This window comes from Myotis lucifugus, unplaced genomic scaffold (assembly GCF_000147115.1).
Source record: "Myotis lucifugus unplaced genomic scaffold, Myoluc2.0 scaffold_98, whole genome shotgun sequence".
NCBI classification, from domain to species: Eukaryota; Metazoa; Chordata; class Mammalia; order Chiroptera; family Vespertilionidae; genus Myotis; species Myotis lucifugus.
In genome coordinates this window covers 1,735,128-1,753,339 of record NW_005871146.1, presented here as the reverse complement: position 1 = coordinate 1,753,339, position 18,212 = coordinate 1,735,128, and the positions used below count along the sequence as shown (strand labels likewise).

Genomic DNA, 18,212 nt, shown 5'->3' with positions numbered 1-18,212 from the left:
ATGCAGGAGCTGCCCCCTGGTGGTCAGTGAACTCCCATCAGGGGGAGCGCTGCTTAGCCAGAAGCGGGGCTCATGGCTAGTGAGCACAGCAGCAGAGGAGGAACATCTCCTGCCTTCACAGAAGCGCTAAGTACCCTTCTGAGGATGTCCGCCTGCTGGCTTAGGGGAGCAGGCCTAAGCCAGCAGGCAGACATCCTCCGAGGGGTCCCAGACTGTGAGAGGGTGCCAGCCGGGCTAAGGAACCGCCCCTCCCCCCAGTGCATAAATGTTGTGCACCGGGCCTCTAGTTAAAAATAATAATAAAAACCTCTCAAAGTCTATATTCCTCCAACCTATCTTAAAAAAAAAAAGTTACCAATAGAGCTGTTAAAGAAAGAAATTAGGCTAGATGCTTTGTTGTGGTGTCAATTCATTTTTAATCTAGACAGAAGGTGGTAGAAGGTGGTAATAAGCAGTATAAACTATTGGGTTATAACCTCAGCTCAGCCATTAGATAGAATGTGTAAGCCTGGGTCATTATTTAAACTTTCTGATCTTCAATTTGTGTGTCTTTCTTATAGGAATAGCTCCCTAACAAAGCATGGCACACAGTAAGCTCATTTATTATAGTACTTTGTTATTAGAAGTAGTATTAATAACTATATAAATGATGTCATAATTGTATAGTAAAAAAAAGCTCTTACTATAGAAAGACAGATGCATCTTCCTTGGAAATATAAAGATGATCTCTAGTTATGGGGGGGAAAGGAGACATATGTAATACTTTCAATAATAAAGAATTTAAAAAAAAGATTTCTATTCCTGCAGCCATATCATAATGGAGCTTGATAAACTGCTGTTAATTCAATAAGTATTTTAAGAGTGTGTTCATAAGTGGCAAGCATTGTCTTTCGGATTTAATTTCATAATACTCATACCTTGTTTGGCCTACATAGGGAGTTTTTTAAAAACTGAATTCAGCCTTGACCAGTTTGGCTCAGTGGCTAGAGCATCAGCCTGTGGACTGAAGGGTCCCAGGTTCGATTCCGGTCAAGGGCACATGACTGGGTTTCGGGCTCGATCCCCAGTGGGGGGGGAAGGGGAGCGTGCAGAAAGCAGCTGACCAATGATTCTCTGTCATCACTGATGTTTTTATCTCTCCGTTCCTCTCTGAAAGCAATAAAAATATATTTTTTTAAAGAACTGAATTCATTTTTAATATTTAAGAATAGAGAGATTGTCTCTTAAAAATCCAGGTTTCTAGATTCTCCTGGAAAATAAGAGAATTTGCTAACACTGGGCCATATTTCCTTGTAAACCTTATCGGCAGAACCTATGGAGCAACAATCTCCACCTAAACTGCTGAGTTCCTCTGTTACTTGCATAGCCCCAAAAAGCACAGCATTTGCACCATCTGGGCTGTCACAGACTGGAGATACAAAGATAAATAAGACACAGCTCTCAGTCTTATGGGACTCACAGACTAGCTGCAGTGATGGAAACAGCCATATGAAACTGGTGGGGTCACAATTTTCAACCCAATTCATTTTATACAGAGGGAAAGAATAAGGTTCAAAGATGATATCTGACTTATCTAAGGCAAACCACATCAGCCAGACTAACTGATATATGCTTGAATTATTATAAAAATATTTGATCCATTTCTTCCAGTTATCTATAATAACTTAATGTAACAGATACACGTTATGGTGAATGGAAGTAGTTTTCATGTCCACCACACTTTGATTGATTAAGAAATAATAAACACATTGAATAGACAGTATAATTTTCAACTTCTTTTTATACTAGAAAGAAAGCTCATTAATAAAATGATATAAAATAAAGCAGTACCTTTGTTACCTGTTAATAATTAATAGCTTACCAATCACCTATTAGTTATTTAGATATATGGAACTTCTTTAGAGAATTACCAGGCTCCATTTTCACAGAAAACAGTAATTAAATTAAACAGCCCCAGGGTGAGAGGAAGAAGACTAAGGACCATTCTAGGCCTCTTGCCAGGATCCTGTGTGCTTAATCTGTCCTTGGACTGGCCTGGCCCCATTAATCAAAGCGAATGGTTTTCTGGGAAAATAACAAGTTTTCACGATCTAAAAAGACAGATATTAAAGGGAAACTTTGATGTCATGGGGAAAAGAGCAAATACTATATGTAGCTGTATTTTCTCACTTTTTGTCATGTTATGTGAAAAGCAATAGACCAAAGTCTTTGCTGCCCTTCTGAAATTGTACCTGGTTAAACAGGTTAAACTAATGGTGTGTTTACAAGTCGACGTGAAGTAACTTCAATATTGATACCAGTACAGGATCTGTTGGTATGAGGTTCAACATGACTTATGTAGCTATTCTTTATAAAGTTGAGTTGCTCTGGCTGGTTTGTCTCAGTGGTTAAAGCATCGGCCTGGGGACCGAAGGGTTGTGGGTTCAATCCCAGTAAAGGGCACATACCTCAGTTGCAGGTTCCCCAGCCCCAGTAGGGGTGAGTATGGGAGGCAACCAATCAACGTTTCTCTCTCTCTCTCTCTCTCTCTCTCTCTCTCTCTCTCTCTTCTCCTCCTCCTCCTCCTCCTCCTCCTCCTCCTCCTCCTCCTCCTCCTACCTCCTTCCACTCTCTCTGGAAACCAATGGAAAAAAAATTCTCAAGTAAGGATTAAAAAAAAAAAGTTAAGTCATTGAAAAGACAATGTAAATAAATTTTCCAATATACATGGAAAAACATAAACATTAATATAAAGTTTAAGAAATATATATTTGGCCTCTATCTTTATAACAGTCAAACTTAAGAAGTATACCAGGAGCTGAACAAACACAGACCCCACTTCAGTGCCGGAGGAGACATGCAAGAAATGTCCGGTTTGGGATTGAAAGTGACTATGTGACCAGGTAATAAAACATAGTTTCCCTGCAAAGCACTTTGAATATTACTTTTCAAAGTTAAGCTGCAGCATCTGAAACTAAAATAATTTTCGAGGTTGAATTTTCTCTAGTAATCACTATGGAAGACATTGGGAGTCCTAGGTTTTTCTTGTGTGGAAGAATAAAAGATACTTAAGTCCATGACTCACATTTTTTTTATGTTTGTATTGATTTTTTTTTTTTTTAAAGAGAGTGAGGAAGGGAAAGGAATAGAAAGATAGAAACATTGATGAGAGCGAAACATGGATTGGCTGCCTCCTGCACACCCTCTACTGGGGATTGAGCCTACAACTCAGGCATATGCCCTAACCCGGAATCGAACCGGGACCTCTCGGTTCATGGGTTGATGCACAATCATTGAGCCACACAGACCGGCCTCACTAGTTTATTTTTATATCCCTGGAGATGATAAGCACCATTTCTGAAATAGAGGAATTATTCAACTATTTTTTAGAATAATTAGCTTTTATATTAATAATCAATTTCTCGGCTCTTAACCTAATTAAAGTAGACTGAATAAATACTTAGTAAACAGAAAATTAGTTAACTCATAAATACTACTCAATAAGAAATAATCTAAACAACCTTGAAACATAACCTTTCCCTCCAGTCCTGGATGGCAAGTTTAACTACCTGACCACCGATTTTGAGACCAAGCTTGGTTTTCTTCAGACTTTGCAATTCTAAAAACGGTGGGACAAAATGGTCCTCTAGTACCTACATCTTCAATTGATATATAAATTCTACTCTCCTTGGTTGATCATCAAAATTTATCTGAATTGTCAGACTTTTTGTTGCCTTATTTTTGCCAGACAATAATGGCTTCAAATTCTCTGCCCTTCATTCCTCATCCCTATTCCCCTACCAGAAAAAAAAGAAAGAAAACAAACAGAAAAACAAAAACTACCAATATCACCACAGCAAAATACTTCGTTTCAGGATTAACACCATCAACCAATAGGATCAGACAGTTACCTAACACTCCACCTACAGCAGCAGATTATACAATCTTTTGAGTACATGTGAAACATGTATCAAGATAGACAATATCCTGTGCCATTAAACCAACCTCAACAAATTTAAAAGAACTGAAATCATACAGAATGTATTCTATCACCATAACGGAATAAACTAGAAATTAATAACAGAAAGATAACAGGAAAATCTCCATACACTTGAAAAATAAACAACACACTTCTAAATAATCCACAGAAGTCTAAAGGGAAATTGTAAAAGTACATTTAACTGAATGAAAATGAAAAGGCAACATATCAAAATTAGTAGGGCACAACTAAAGCAGTGCTGAGGTTAATTTATAGCACGAAATGCATACATAACAAGAAACTTCTCAAATCAATAATCTAAGCTCCCACCTCAAGAACATAGAAAAAGAGCAAAATAAATCCAAAGCAAACAGAAGGAAGAAAATAATAAAGGTAAGAGAAATTAAAAACAGAAAATGGGGGGGTGGGGAGTAAATTAAAGCAAGACTGGTTCTTTTAAAACATTGATACAATTTACTAACTTCTAACAATACCAATAAAAACAAAAGATATAAGTCACAAAATACCAGTATTAGGAATGAAACAAGGTATCACTACAGACCTGGCAGACATCAAAAGGATAAGGGAATACCATAAACAACTTTACAGACATAAAACTGACAACTTAGATAAAATGAACCACTTCCTCATAAAATACAAACTACCAAAGCTCCCACAATATGAAATAGATAACATCCTCAGCCATTAATCATTAAGGAAACTGAATTTATAATTTCAAAGCTCCCAAAACAAGAAATTTCCAGGCCCTGATAATCTCACTAAAGATTTCCACCAAATGTTTGAAGAAGAATAAATATCAATTCTATTCTTTTCCAGAAAATAGGAGGAACACTTCTCTACTCATTTTATAAAGCTATTATTACCAGTCTGACCGGTGTGGCTGGGTTGGTTGCAGCCTTGTCCTGTACACTAAGAGGTGGCAGTTTGATTCCCTGTCAGGGCACATACCCGGGTTGTGGGTTGGTTGGGGCACATATGGGAGACATCCAATCAATGTTTCTCTCTCTCTCCCCCTTACTCTCTCTAAAGAAAAAAAACACACCACAAACCAATAAAGCTATTATTACCATGATACCAAAACCAGATAAAGATGGTATCAGAACAAAGTGCAGACCAATATAGACACAAAAATATTTAGCAAAATAAAATGGAATTAAGCAATATATAAAAACTAGAGGCCTGGTGCACGGATTCGTGCACCGGTGGGGTCCCTCAATCTGGCCTGTGCCCTCTCGCATCCGGGACCCCTCAGGGGATGTCAGAGGCTCGGTGCACGGATTTGGCCCGACCCCCACAGGCCAGGCCGAGGGACCCCACCGGTGCATGAATCCGTGCACTGGGCCTCTACTATGCATATAAGATCTTCAGTTAATCTCTTCCTGCCCTCCCCCCTACCCTTTTCCATCTAAGATTCATCAGTCTGTTCCATGTTTCCATGCCTGTGTATTGAGCGTCTGCCCCTGTGGTCGGTGCGTGTCATAGCTACCGGTCGAACAGTAGAACGGTCGCTTAGGCTTTTATATATATAGATAATTATACACATGACCAAGTGATGTTTATTCCACTTAGGCTTATTCCAGGGATTGAAGACTGATTCACTATTTGAAAATTAATCAAATAATCCACCACATTAATAGGCTAAAAAAGAAAAATCACATATGATCATATCAATTGATACAAAAAAAAGATTTGATAAAATTCAACACCCATTCATAATTTAAAAAGCTCTCAGAAATACAGAAATAGAGGGGAATCTCCTCAACTTGATAAGGAGCATCTACCAAAAGCCTACAGCTAACATTATATTTAATGACAAAAGATGGGATGCTTTACCCCCACCAAGATCAAGAACAAGAAGCAAGGACGTTTACTCTCACTGCTCTCATTCTAGCAATGTAATGCTATCACTAGCCAGTGCAATAAGCAAGAAAACAATAAAAGACATAAAGCTTGAAAAGGAAGAGATTAAGCCATCACTAATTTGCAGATGACATAATGTCTACATAGGAAATATCAAGGATTTTACCAGAAAACTCCTAGAATTAATGAATGAGATCTACAAAGTTGCAGGATACAAACTAAATATACAAAAAAAAATTGTATAACTATGTCCAAGCAATGAACACGTGGACACTGAAATTAAAAAGCCAATACCATTTCCAATTTTTAAAAATTAAGTGCTTAGGTATAAATCTCAGAAATAGTACAGAAATTACATGCTAAAAACTACACAATACTGATGAAAAAAATAGAGGACTACTATGTTTCCTGATCAGAAGATTCAACATAGTAAAGACATCAATTCTTTCCCAAATTCCAGCAAAAATTTTTGTAAATATACGATATTCTATAATTACTATAGAAAGGGAAGTGGCCAAGAACTGCTAAAATAATTTTGAAAAAGAAGAATAAAGTGAGATGATCAGTCTACTAATTTTAAGAGTTATGTATAACTATAGTAATCAAGGCTTGATATTGGCTGAGGAATGGACACAGCTCAATAAAACAGAAAAGAGAACTCAGGAACAGACCTACATAAGTATGCCAACGGATTTTTAACAAAGGTGCAAAAGCAACTGAATGGAAAAAAGCGTTAAAGCAATTAGACATTCATAGGCAAAAACAAACAAACAAACAAACAAAAAAACATGACCTAACTCCCACACTTTATACAAAAATTAACTCAAATAGATCGTAGATTTAAATGTAAAATTTTAAGCTATGTAACTTATAGAAGGAAAAAAAGAAAAAAAAATCTTCAGAATCCAGGGCTAGGCAAAGAGTTCTTAGACTTGACACCAAAAGCATGATTAGTAAAAGGGAAAGTCAATAAATTGGACATCCTTAAAATAAAAAAACTTTTGTTCCTCAAAAGACCCTGTTAAGAGGCTGAATAAACAACTGGAGTCAGAGGACATATTTGCAAGCCAAGTATCTTTAAAAAGGACTATTATCTTCAGAGAATTATGCTAAATAAAAAGTCAATCCCAACATACCATACAATTCCAATTTTATAACATTTTTGAAATAAGAAAATTATATGAAGAAATAATTCGTGTTAACCAGAGATAAAGGAAGAAGGGCGGACAGGAGGGAAGAGAGTTTGGCTATAAAAGGACAATGTGAGGAATCTTACGGTGATGGAAATGTGTCTTCACTAGATCAATATCAATGTCCTAGTTGTGATACTCTACTACTATATCATGTAAATATCATTGTGCTAATCCTGCATGTGCATCTACAACTGTCAATCTACTACTACTAAAATATAGTTTAATAAAAATCAATAAACCAGAATTTTAAACTCTTCATGACACAATTATATGTATACTGTCTTAACACTCAAATCCCCACTCTCTTCTTTTGCCAACTCTTGCCTCTTCTGTGACAGATGTTGACTTTTACCAACATTACTCCAGCTAATTAAATCAGTCTACATACACAGCATTGCTGTGTCTTATACCAGGACTGAGGTATGCCTTTAAACTGGAAGTTCAAAATTATGTTAAAGAGATCTTCTCTTGAATATCCAAACCTCACAAATGATAGAGATACATTCAGTAATAGAACCTAGGGCTTAGTGCCAGAAGTCTGTCTGAATTCCAGGGCTGATTACCCAGTCATGCACCAGCAAACATGTGTGGCTCCTCCCTATTAGGTCATTGATAATTATCATCCATCTATATCACTTCCTTTGAAACCATTCACCTAAGTCTTGGAACATTCCCACGGTTATCTGCCTCAGACTGTGGGAGAAGTAGGATGCACTGTAATTCTAAGACCATGCGTGAGCTACATCAGCAGCACAGCCTTCCCAGCTCAATTCTGTGCTGTCAGATCTGCTCTGCAGGTTCTGAGATGAAAGCCACCACTTCACCAACTTCCTCTGCCTCTTGCCAAATGGCAGCATGACTACATGAGGCAGACAGTAGGCAATGCTTTCAAGTGGCTCTGCCCTCACATGGCACAACAGCCACTTCCCGGGAAATCTGAAACCACCCAGAGAGTGAGTGGATCCTGACAAAGTCTGAATTCCTCACTCTTTCGAAGTGGTAGCTATGGGATCCCCCCAATGAGGAAACATCTTCCAACTAAAAACCCGTGAGCGATGTGTTCCAAGCTAATTCTTTCTGAATCCTGCAGCAATGAGTTCGTACAAGGAAAAGAAAGACTCAACAACCAGGCACATGTAATATCTGGTCACTGCATGATCCAGTTCTCTTTAAAACAATCACAGAGTAATACAATCATGGGCTTTAGAGAGTTTTGTTTTGTTTTGTTTCGTTTTAAATCCTTTGTCAATAATGACTAAAGTGCTTCCCAGTCTTTTCAGTTGACCTGGAAGTGCACAGAAGGCAGCTGTCCAAGTTCAGAAGGACAAGGGCCCAGGCGCCCTCCTGCTGAACCAGGCCTCCTTGCACAATGTTCTGTTTATCCCAGGCTGATGCGCACAGATACCCACTATCTTTATCTTGAAGGAAAGTGTTCCAATTAGCACTAGGTGTTCTTGAAAATCCCCAACCCGAGAAAAACAGATGTATTGTGTAGAGAGGAAGACCTGGCGTCTACAGAAAACTTTCTAGGAAAGCCTAGAAAACCGTCCTGTCCTGCTGCAACAGGCGCTTCCTTCTTCCTTCAGACTCCCCATCCCAGCAGAAAACAAAAACAAGAGATTAGTAGGATCCACCCACAAAAGTAAAAAGGATATTAGACTCCTATAGCAGGAAATCAACAAAAATGTTATCATCTACTTGAACAATTTAAATTCAGTCATCCAGCATGCTCTGAAACATAATAAGCCACGGTGCTTTAGAATAATTGTTGCATGGGGTTTGACTTAATTAATCTCAGCAGGTTTGAAAATAGCCTGTGTGATAAACTTCCCTCGGATGCATGAGTATGAAAATGAAAGCTGGCCTGCCAAATCAGATATAGTCAGGCAGTGGCAGCAGGATCACAGGGTTTGACCTATCCACCTGCAAGCATTGACCTTGGAATGCTAGTGTTCTCACTTCCGTTTACTGCTTGAAGGCTTCAGGATCAGCACCCATTCAGGGTAAGTAGGCACTTTGTATAAGGGGTGTGATTAGAAATAAGATTAGGAAAAGCAGAAAGAGTTCTTGCTTCCTCCTATGAGAGTCCCTCTATATCAGCAGGAAGGCAGACAGCATTCCCTGAGCCCGAGTATTTTTCCTAATTTTGGTTGGAGCCACAAGAAGCACAGATGGTCTGCAGGCAGATCAGCAGACAGGGACTGATGGAGCACATGTACCCTCTCACTTCTCCTGGGCCCCACCACGTGGAAGCAGAATATTCTAGCCTAGAACGAAAAGTCTACAGGAGGTTAACCTTCATCAGTCTCCTCCCATCCAACAGAGATCAAATAAGAGAAGGTGAGACTAGCAGGGGAAGAGATGAGGTAAGCACTGCCTGGATTACTGTCGAGACTGGACATTGCAAGCATGTGCTAAGCAACAGTGTCTCACCTGACCAGACCGCGTCTGTGTTTATGAGCAAATGGTCTGTCCCTTCATCTCAATGAGCATCATCATTATCCATGAGCCAACATGACTTGCACCAGCTGGACACATGGCATCTCAAGAGCTGAGTCTGAGATGGTGTTATGCCTTCAGATGGCTCAACACTCAGCAGCTGTTTAGACCAATGTTCGCTGGTGAGGACAGCAGTTGGAAATACGACTATAACCCGAGTCATCCTGATCCCACAGCTTCAAGTTTATAATTCAGTCTTCTTACACCTTGCCATGACTTGTCATTGAAAACTAAATGTTTAAAGAAGCTGCCACTTTTTTAAATTTTTATTTTTATACTTACCTGCAGGCATGTATACTGATTTTAGAGCAGCGGTTCTCAACCTGTGGGTCCCGATCCCTTTGGCGGTCGAACGACCCTTTCACAGGGGTCGCCTAAGACCATCCTACATATCAGATATTTACATTACGATTCATAACAGTAGCAACATTACAGTTATGAAGTAGCAACGAAAATAATGTTATGGTTGGGTCACAACATGAGGAACTGTATTTAAAGGGCCAGAAGGTTGAGAACCACTGTTTTAGAGAGAGAGGAAGGGAGGGCGAGAGGGAGAAAGAGAAAAACATCAACATGAGAGAAAAACATCGACTGGCTGCCTCCTTTACATGCCCCGACCAAGAATTGAACCTACAACCCAGGTATGTGCCCTGACCAGGAACCTTTTTGGTATACAGGATGAGACTCCAACCAGCTGAGCCACCCAGCCAGGCACTGCCATTTTCTTATTCAGAATTCCACTGTCTCATTTACTGAGTGAGGCCAGGAGTCTAAGACTCAACTCATATTAGCATCTCACTCCATGTCATACTGATGTACAACAGCAACAGAGCCTATCACTCTGCCTCCATCACACACACACACACACACACACACACACCAATAGATCATGGCCAAGAAATGGAGCTGGCGCAAAACAGAGGAAAGTACCCAACCCTGTTCTGGGAAGTGCAGCACACCACGGTTCTGACACAGTGGCCTAAGGACACAGAGAGAGACACTCTGATGCCAGAGCTGACCTCGACTTGGTAAAACAAGTAGGCTGTTCAGTAAGATGAGCCAAGCAATCCACTCTGGGGAGTTTAGATTTGTGTCAGAAAAGTGAAAGGTAGAAAAAGCATAGAAAGCAGGTCTGGCAGATCTTAAAACATACCATTTTCAAGATTATTGTGCTTCCTTTTCTTAACGTATTTTCAATTATTTGTTAATTTTAAAAATTAAAATGCATTTTTAACATTTCTTATTTTAAATATATAATCCTTTTGAATATATATTATTTTGAATGAGGGTTTGGGGGATGTTATTTCAGAAGGATCCATGGAACATTTAGGCAAGGGCAATTCCTTTGAAGGCCTGTATTTCTAAAGCCTATTCAGTCTGCGGGTAGCGTGAGTGACAATGGTAAGAGCACACAATGGAGGCTAGTCTTTACCATAATACTGAGCCACTTGTGTACTGGCCATACAAAGTTCCCCAGTGGTAGATTTTCACTTTGTAAATGGGCAACAGAACAAATATAGTGAATCAATTATTTCCATTTGCAACACACATTTAAATGTACGGGGCCGAACTAACAGCAAGCATCAGTTACTTGCAGGCCCTGCAGAGCAAAGCACAAAACCAAAAACATCACCTCACTTTTCCACAGAAAGAGAATAAATCATAAACTTGAGATAGGAATTCACCGATTTCTCCTTTATTTAATAATTTGGCCATACTGTAGGACTGATTTTGGACTAAATCAAATTAGAAACCCCCGGCACTTAAACTGGATCACAGATTGCATTCTAAAGGTACTAACTGTGGATTACGTGCCTGATCCCGGCCAAACTGGATTTTAATAACTTGTGGGGATATAATCGTTGCATGGGGGTTTGATTTAATTAATCTCAGTAGGGTTCAAAGAAGGCCCATGAAATCAACATGAAAAATGTCCTTCAGATGGTCTATTATTAAAGGTTGGGTGATTATGTCACCAAAAGAGACAGGTATAGAGAAGGCTGCAGCTACAAATTCAAACCAAAAGAAATATTTCATACATGCTGACAGAGAGATACACACACGTGAAAAGAAGGGGTAAAATTGCTTGCTCGGTGTTTGGTGCAAAGCAGGTGCTCATCAATACTTGTTGAATTCATAAAACAATGAATGAAGGTTGAATGAGTATGTGTGACAGGGCAAGGTATGCAAAAAGATTATACATTCTTTCCAATAACAGTTAGAATATGCAATTTATAACATGATGAATTTAGATTTTTAGAAGATAGATCAGGTGCCAAACAAAGAGAGACCAGGCCGAGGGATGTACTGTGTATTTGAAAACTAGCATTTAGGTATAATAACTGACTAGAGCAGGTACAGAATCCTAGGGCGCCCAACTCCTGCCCCATTCCCATCCACACTGTGAAGCATTCAGACATCACGATTTTAGAACCTGGTTACATTCCACAAATTCAACTGTTTACTGTCAGAGCTAGGGAACAGGTGCCTGGTGCCGGGAAGGCCAGCCTGGTGTGGGAGAAGGGGGTCTGTGTGCTGTTTATGGCATGATCTTCTGCATCTTTGCATAGAGAATCAGATATGGAGAGCTACCACATTAGGGCTCTTTCACCTCCCAACTCTCACAAAAAAAGATGAAACCAGGGGATCTCCAAACCAACAGGCATTGAACAAGTGGTGCCACTTTCTCCTCCTCCCACCACCAAAACCATCGGAGCCTCCCCCCTTGGACTCAGTCTAAGCATTCACTATGTACCAGGCACTCTTCTAAGCATGTCACAAGAATCGACTCATTTCATCCTCTCACCAGCTCAGTGGTTCCCAAACTTTACTGTGCCTGGAAAGATTTTAAAAATTCCAATGCTGCCTGGCTGGCATGGCTCAGTGATTGAGCGCTGACCTATGAACCAGAAGGTCACGGTTCAATTCCTGGTCAGGGCACATGCCCGATTGTGGGCTTGATCCCCAGTTAAGGGTGTGCTCATGTTTCTGTCTCTCTTCCCTCTCTGAAATCAATAAAAATATATTTTTAAAAAATTAAACTTAAGAGATGGGTACTATTACTATCTACATTTTTCAGATAAGCAACTGAGGCACAGAGAAGCTAATTTCTTCCCACAATCACACAGCTGGCAAGACAGAGAGCTGGGATGTGAACCCGGGTTATCTGACTGCTGCCAAACACTAAGAAATCATGTCAGGTGGAGGTGTCGTCGAACTAATATAAATTAGTAGTATGTAATGAAATGAGTGGGGAGGGCAAAGAAATTGTGAAATGTGCACTGGCGAGGAAGTACAAGAAGTGTGGATGGCTATCACCACAAGGAAGACCTTACCCAGGCCAACCAGCTAGGAACACAGTTACTGTTCTCTGAAAAGATTATCATGTCGCCACAGAGGGAGGGGCTGTTTAGGGTTCCTGGAAAGCTCACGTTCTAGAACAGCAGTTCTCACACTTTAGTGTGCATGGAAATCATGTGGAAGGCTGGTTATAGTAAAGATTCCTGGGCCCTAACCCCAAATTTCAAATTCAGTAAATCTGGGAGAGAGTCCTAGAATCTGCATTTCTAACAAGTCCCCAAGTGAGGCTGACTCCAAACCACTGCCGGGCACACTGTAACAGTCACGCAGGATGAGCTGGGAGTGGCAGCCACACACAGCTCTGGGGAGTCCCTAGTCACCAAGTCTCCGCACCTCTGCTTATCCTGTTCCCAGAGGGTGAAATGCCTCCCTCTGCCAGCTCCTTCCCCAACTTGCTCACTCCTGTTACCACTCAGCCTAAGCTGTAGTTAGCTCCTCCTCCAGGAAGCCTTCCTGGATCCTGGGCCTCCATGTGCTCCCCTAACACCCTACCCACACACCTGCTGTGCACTTCTCCCACCAGACAGGACTGTGACCTCCTCTTGGGGGCAGGGGCTGTTTCTGTTTACTTTCCACTCTGGCATCTAGCACAAGGCCGGGCACATAAAAGGTACACAGTAAGTGTGTACATATAAGCACTCCACCCCACCAGGAAGAGGAGAAACGGAGATTTCTGAAACAGAGGCTGCTTTTCTTTAGGCCATGGAGTCCCAATATATAAGTCAGATGTGCTTCAAAGTACATATGTAAGTTGCTTGAGGACCGGGAACTCGTTTTTCTCTCTATCTATCGTAAGGGTGACTACTAGCAAGTACTAGGGCCTAATCTCAGAAACTTGCTTAATGTGACTGAATTGCAATTTTAACTCTCAAGCACAAGACTGCTCACTGTTCCTGTTATACAGAACAATAATTTCTAATGAAAGACTGTGGTCAGAGTTCCCATATTAGGAACACATTGCATTCCTGGCCTTCTGTCCTCTCTGCTATAAGACAATAAAATCCTAGACTGCCCCCCTTGCCTTTGCACCTGCCCCAGATGGTGAGCGAAGGTCCCAGTGTCCTGCAGCCTGTCTCCCTCTGTGACACTTTCCAGACCTGTGTTCTATTTTTCTCCAGGGACAGCCTGTCAATCCCACGAAACAGATTCTGCCTCAATGTTAATGGAGGCTGAGAGGAAAGGCCGCCCCTCGCCCCAGGTTAGTTGTACAGATTCCTTGTAGAGATCCCCAATCCCATGGCTGAATCCAGAGTGAGAAGGATGGGGGAGGGGTGGCGGGGGGCGGGGAGGTTCCCGTCTAGATCTGGAGGGCTAAAGTGGAAGATATTTTCAGTCCCTGGTAAACTTTCATTTCTTCCACAACGACAGAGTGGGCCTGCCACAGGAGAAACAGACAGAGGTTATTTCTGACCAGGAAACCAGGTTCTTTAAGGTTCTGGTTAGATGAGGTCACACTCCTATGTGCAAGACATTTGAACATCATGACCACAGGATGGGTCATTACCTGGGTCCAAAAATGTTGACACCCTGACCACAGCAAATTGCCACAATCAAGTAGCAGAAGTATACGCCATTTCCATTCCATTCCTGGCATTGCCACAGCTCCCCGGTGTTCTCCCAGTCGGAAAGCGCCACCCGCACCAGAAATGAGGCCGAGGGAGGACTGGCCCTGGAACTCCTGTGAGGCCTCGTGCTCACAGTGCCCGGCCCCTCCTCTCATGTCTCATTCCAGCAAGAAGGAATCATCTAGTATATAAAAGGCTCTGTGGGAACATTGCTCCCTGAAGGAGTGACAAGCTATAGAGCAGAGAGACACATGGAAGTGCGTGGGTCTTCTGAGCCAGACAGCCCTATGTTCAAATCTCAGACTTCTCACTTACTGCGATGCTCTGCCACAACATTCCTGAACCTCCATTCCTTCAACTGAAAGGAGAGCAGTGAAGCCTAATTTGCTCTTCTGTATAATGATTTTCATCTGAACCACAGAGTACAGACAATGCTTTGAGCAAATGTTTCCTCAGTGCTACCAAGGATGGTACATAACCACCCATCTCATTCTAGGGGCATAAGAGTGAAGTTAATTACACACAACATATACCAGGGCATTGGGGTTTAATTCCGTCAAGAAAGGCTGATATGGAGTGAGATTAGCATCATGGGTAAACAACATCCCCCAGGTTCCCGGCGGGTTTCAGAAAGGGATTAAATAGACAGGCAGGAGCACAGCTGGGAATCAGGAGGGCATTGGTGGAGCCTGAGTCCAAGAGAAGGGGGCGGGCACAGCAGAGCCAGCACAGAATCAGCCACTAACCTGACAGGCTCTCCCCCTCACTGCTGTTTCATTTGAGATGCGGAGATGAAGAAAATCATGTAATCGCTTTGTACTAATGCACTTCTCTCCACAAATGGAAAATATAATTAAATATTACAGTTACTAATTTTCAAACTGCCATGTATTACATGATTTGCCTCTAGAAAGCACTGTACATTTGGTGTTCTTTCCTGGTGTTTTGGAAATAAAAATATTTCTTTTTAAAACATTTGACTTTATACATCTGTAGTTTATGGTTCCATTTATGCTATTACATGTATCAAAAGCAAACATTTTGTAAAATGTTTAGCTTTCAGACCAAAAAGAAAAACTATTGACACTTTCCATTCTAAATGAATCCTTGCAATGCCTCTGAGCTCAGGAAAGGAAGGGAAAGAAGGTTCACTGCTTCAAGCAGCAGGCGGAGATGCCAAGGCATGAGCTGAAGGGCACTGAACAGGCCTGGGTCAGAAGACCTACGATCTAAGTACAGGTCTAATGTCCTGCGCTTCTCCCTCAGACACGTCACTCCATTTCTTGGGGGTACAGTTTCCTCATCTGTGGAATGTAAGGTCCCTTCCAGCTATTAAAGTGTAAAACTTTACCAACACTCTGCTTTAGTGTCTGCACAAGTAAAAATACCTGCCTCCGACTTTCAGGAAGGTGGACACTAAAAGGAAATACGTGAAGAACATGGCAGTTTAAGATCATATAATGAACAGAAATAAACAAGACTCATAAACTCACAGGGCTATGAGGGACCCTAATGGTCTGGCCAGCTAAAGTGAAACTGAACTCTCAATGCACAGAAGCAGACGGCTGGCAATGGTCTTTTTTATGAAGCTTTCTTCTGGGTTTCCTGTGGCTGAGAGGGCCAGCGCACCCTCCTCAGGAAAGCAGGCTGGAAGTGACCGGGGACTGGCAGCCCAGGCAGGTCCCCAGGCTTTCAGGGGGGCAGTAGGCATCAGGTTTCCCCCATACACCATCCTACAGGTGAGACATTCTGCATTCAACTGGTGTAAATTCCAGACTAAGTAAAACGTGCAAGTAATGACCTCATTTCCAAAGCTGATCCCATGTCTGAGTGTAAAAGGTCCTCTGGTGAGAAAGCCCAGTCACCTGGTGAGAAGAGGGGCTCCACCACTACCACACAGCCATGAGAAACCAGGCCTATCACCTAACCACTTTGAGCCTCCCTTTCCTCATCTGTAAAATGGGCACAGTAATAGTATCTACCTAACAGGGATGTGAGGAGAACTGATGTTATCATTGCACATAAAGCTCTCAGAAGAGTGCTGGGCACTGGATAAGTGCTACCTAATATTCATATTAGTATCGATATTCACTTCATTGAAGAACTATGTATATGATACTACTTCAGTAAGGAAACAAACAGGAGCAGATGGGAAGGTCCTGCTGAGGAAATGCAGGTGCTTGCTGCCTCGTCCTCCTGACACTCAAGGTATCTTGCAAGGTCAGGGAGAACTGATTGGGAAAGAGGAAAAGGAGCTTGAGATGCTGCTGGAGTAGGAAAAATCACAGCCAAAGGAACTGAACCAAGGTGTGGTGTGGGTGCGCACAGGTGCTGCTGGGAAAACACAGGTCAGGGAGAAGTAGGTAAAAGGCTAGAAAGTCCCCCCCTCCACCCCCGGGGCGGGGGGGAGAAAGTGGGGTGAGAATGAAGACAATTGCAGGTGCCTAGGAGCACAGGAAGGAAAAGCAGAGTCAAACCCAGTGGGAAGAAGAGGGCGCCAAAGGAGGAAGGTGAAAACTGGAATACTGGGTAATAAAAAATAGCCACTGGAACTCGAAATGATGGCAGGGCCAGAGAACAACCTTCCTCAGCACATGGAGGAGCGCATAGTTTAACAGGCACCCAGAGAACAATGCAGTGAGAAGTCTGGAAGATGGGGGAGGGTGAGCATCAAGAGAAAAGACATATTTGTTAGTAACGGTGGAAAAATAAAATAGAATGAAATGCCTACATAAAGTAGAGTGAAATGCCTGTGCCTGTTAGTGGTGTGCGGAGAAAACCCTGGGAGGAGGGGGCACAGCTGATGTGTGAATTTGGATAGCCTAGGTAACAAGTGCTAAATAATTCAAATTATTCTTCTATTTTCAACATTATTACCCAAGGCTGGGAGGAAGCAACTAACCGAGTGTTGTTTCCTTTGGTTTGGCTTAGTTTTTCGCACTTGGAGGAAAGGGAAATTTGCTCAGGCTCTGTAACTCTGCAGCCAGATGGGTGGCCCGCCACCCCCGTCACCTGTCACCTGAGTTCTCCCTGGCGTGGGCAGCAGCGCTGGCTTCTACCTTCCTGGGGCCAGTGTGGCAATTCCCCCATGTCGTGAAGAGACATGGAATCAAACTAACTCAGAGACCACAAACGCCAGGTCCCACTGTCTTGCCCGTGGAGAGACCCGGGTGGGACCTGGGGAGAGCCTGGACGTCGGAGCTAAGTTCCCCCACCGCAGCCCTCTCGGTCCCCGGGGCCGGCGCGGGCCGCGCAGGTGGCGCCGCTGCAGGGAGCTGAGCGGTGCAGGGAACCCCGCTGCCCGCCGCTCCGCTGCCCGCCGCCCCGCTGCCATCGCCACCCGCAGGGCGGCCAGGCGAGTGGAGCGCGGGGTGAAGTTTCAGGGTCCTCCCTAGACGCTCCTGCTGGGGGTGGCGCCTGCACGCCTCCCCCTCCCCTCCCGCCCCCCGGCCAAGCCACCCGGCCAGCCGAGGGCGCCGCGCAACCACCGCAGGGAACCAACAGGTGGGCAGCCGGGCGGCTCCGGGAGGAGGAGGCGGCCGGGCGATCTCAGGCTACGAAACCCCCCGTGCGGCGCTGATCCTTCTCCCGGGTTCCCAGCTAAGAGCCCGGGACACGGGCCCCAGGCTCCCCTCATGCAGCCTCACCTCTCGCGGCCCCCATTCGGCGGAGTCTCCAAAGTCAACGGATGCAAGACTTCCCTGCGACCCAGGGCAAAGGTCCCCCGAGCTCCGAGCACCCCGGGCGCTCGGAGAG

General features: G+C 42.9%; 1 protein-coding gene across 1 annotated transcript in view; it reads right to left on the bottom strand.

Annotated features, from left to right (window-relative positions):
• Positions 1-18,165, bottom strand: part of SPATA13 (spermatogenesis associated 13) — a 150,944-nt gene extending 132,779 nt beyond the window's left edge. The window contains exon 1 of the mRNA XM_006092113.3: positions 18,104-18,165. The gene's annotated coding sequence lies outside the window, so the exon portion shown is untranslated. The remainder of the gene's footprint in view (positions 1-18,103) is intronic.
• Positions 18,166-18,212: the final 47 nt, after the last annotated feature.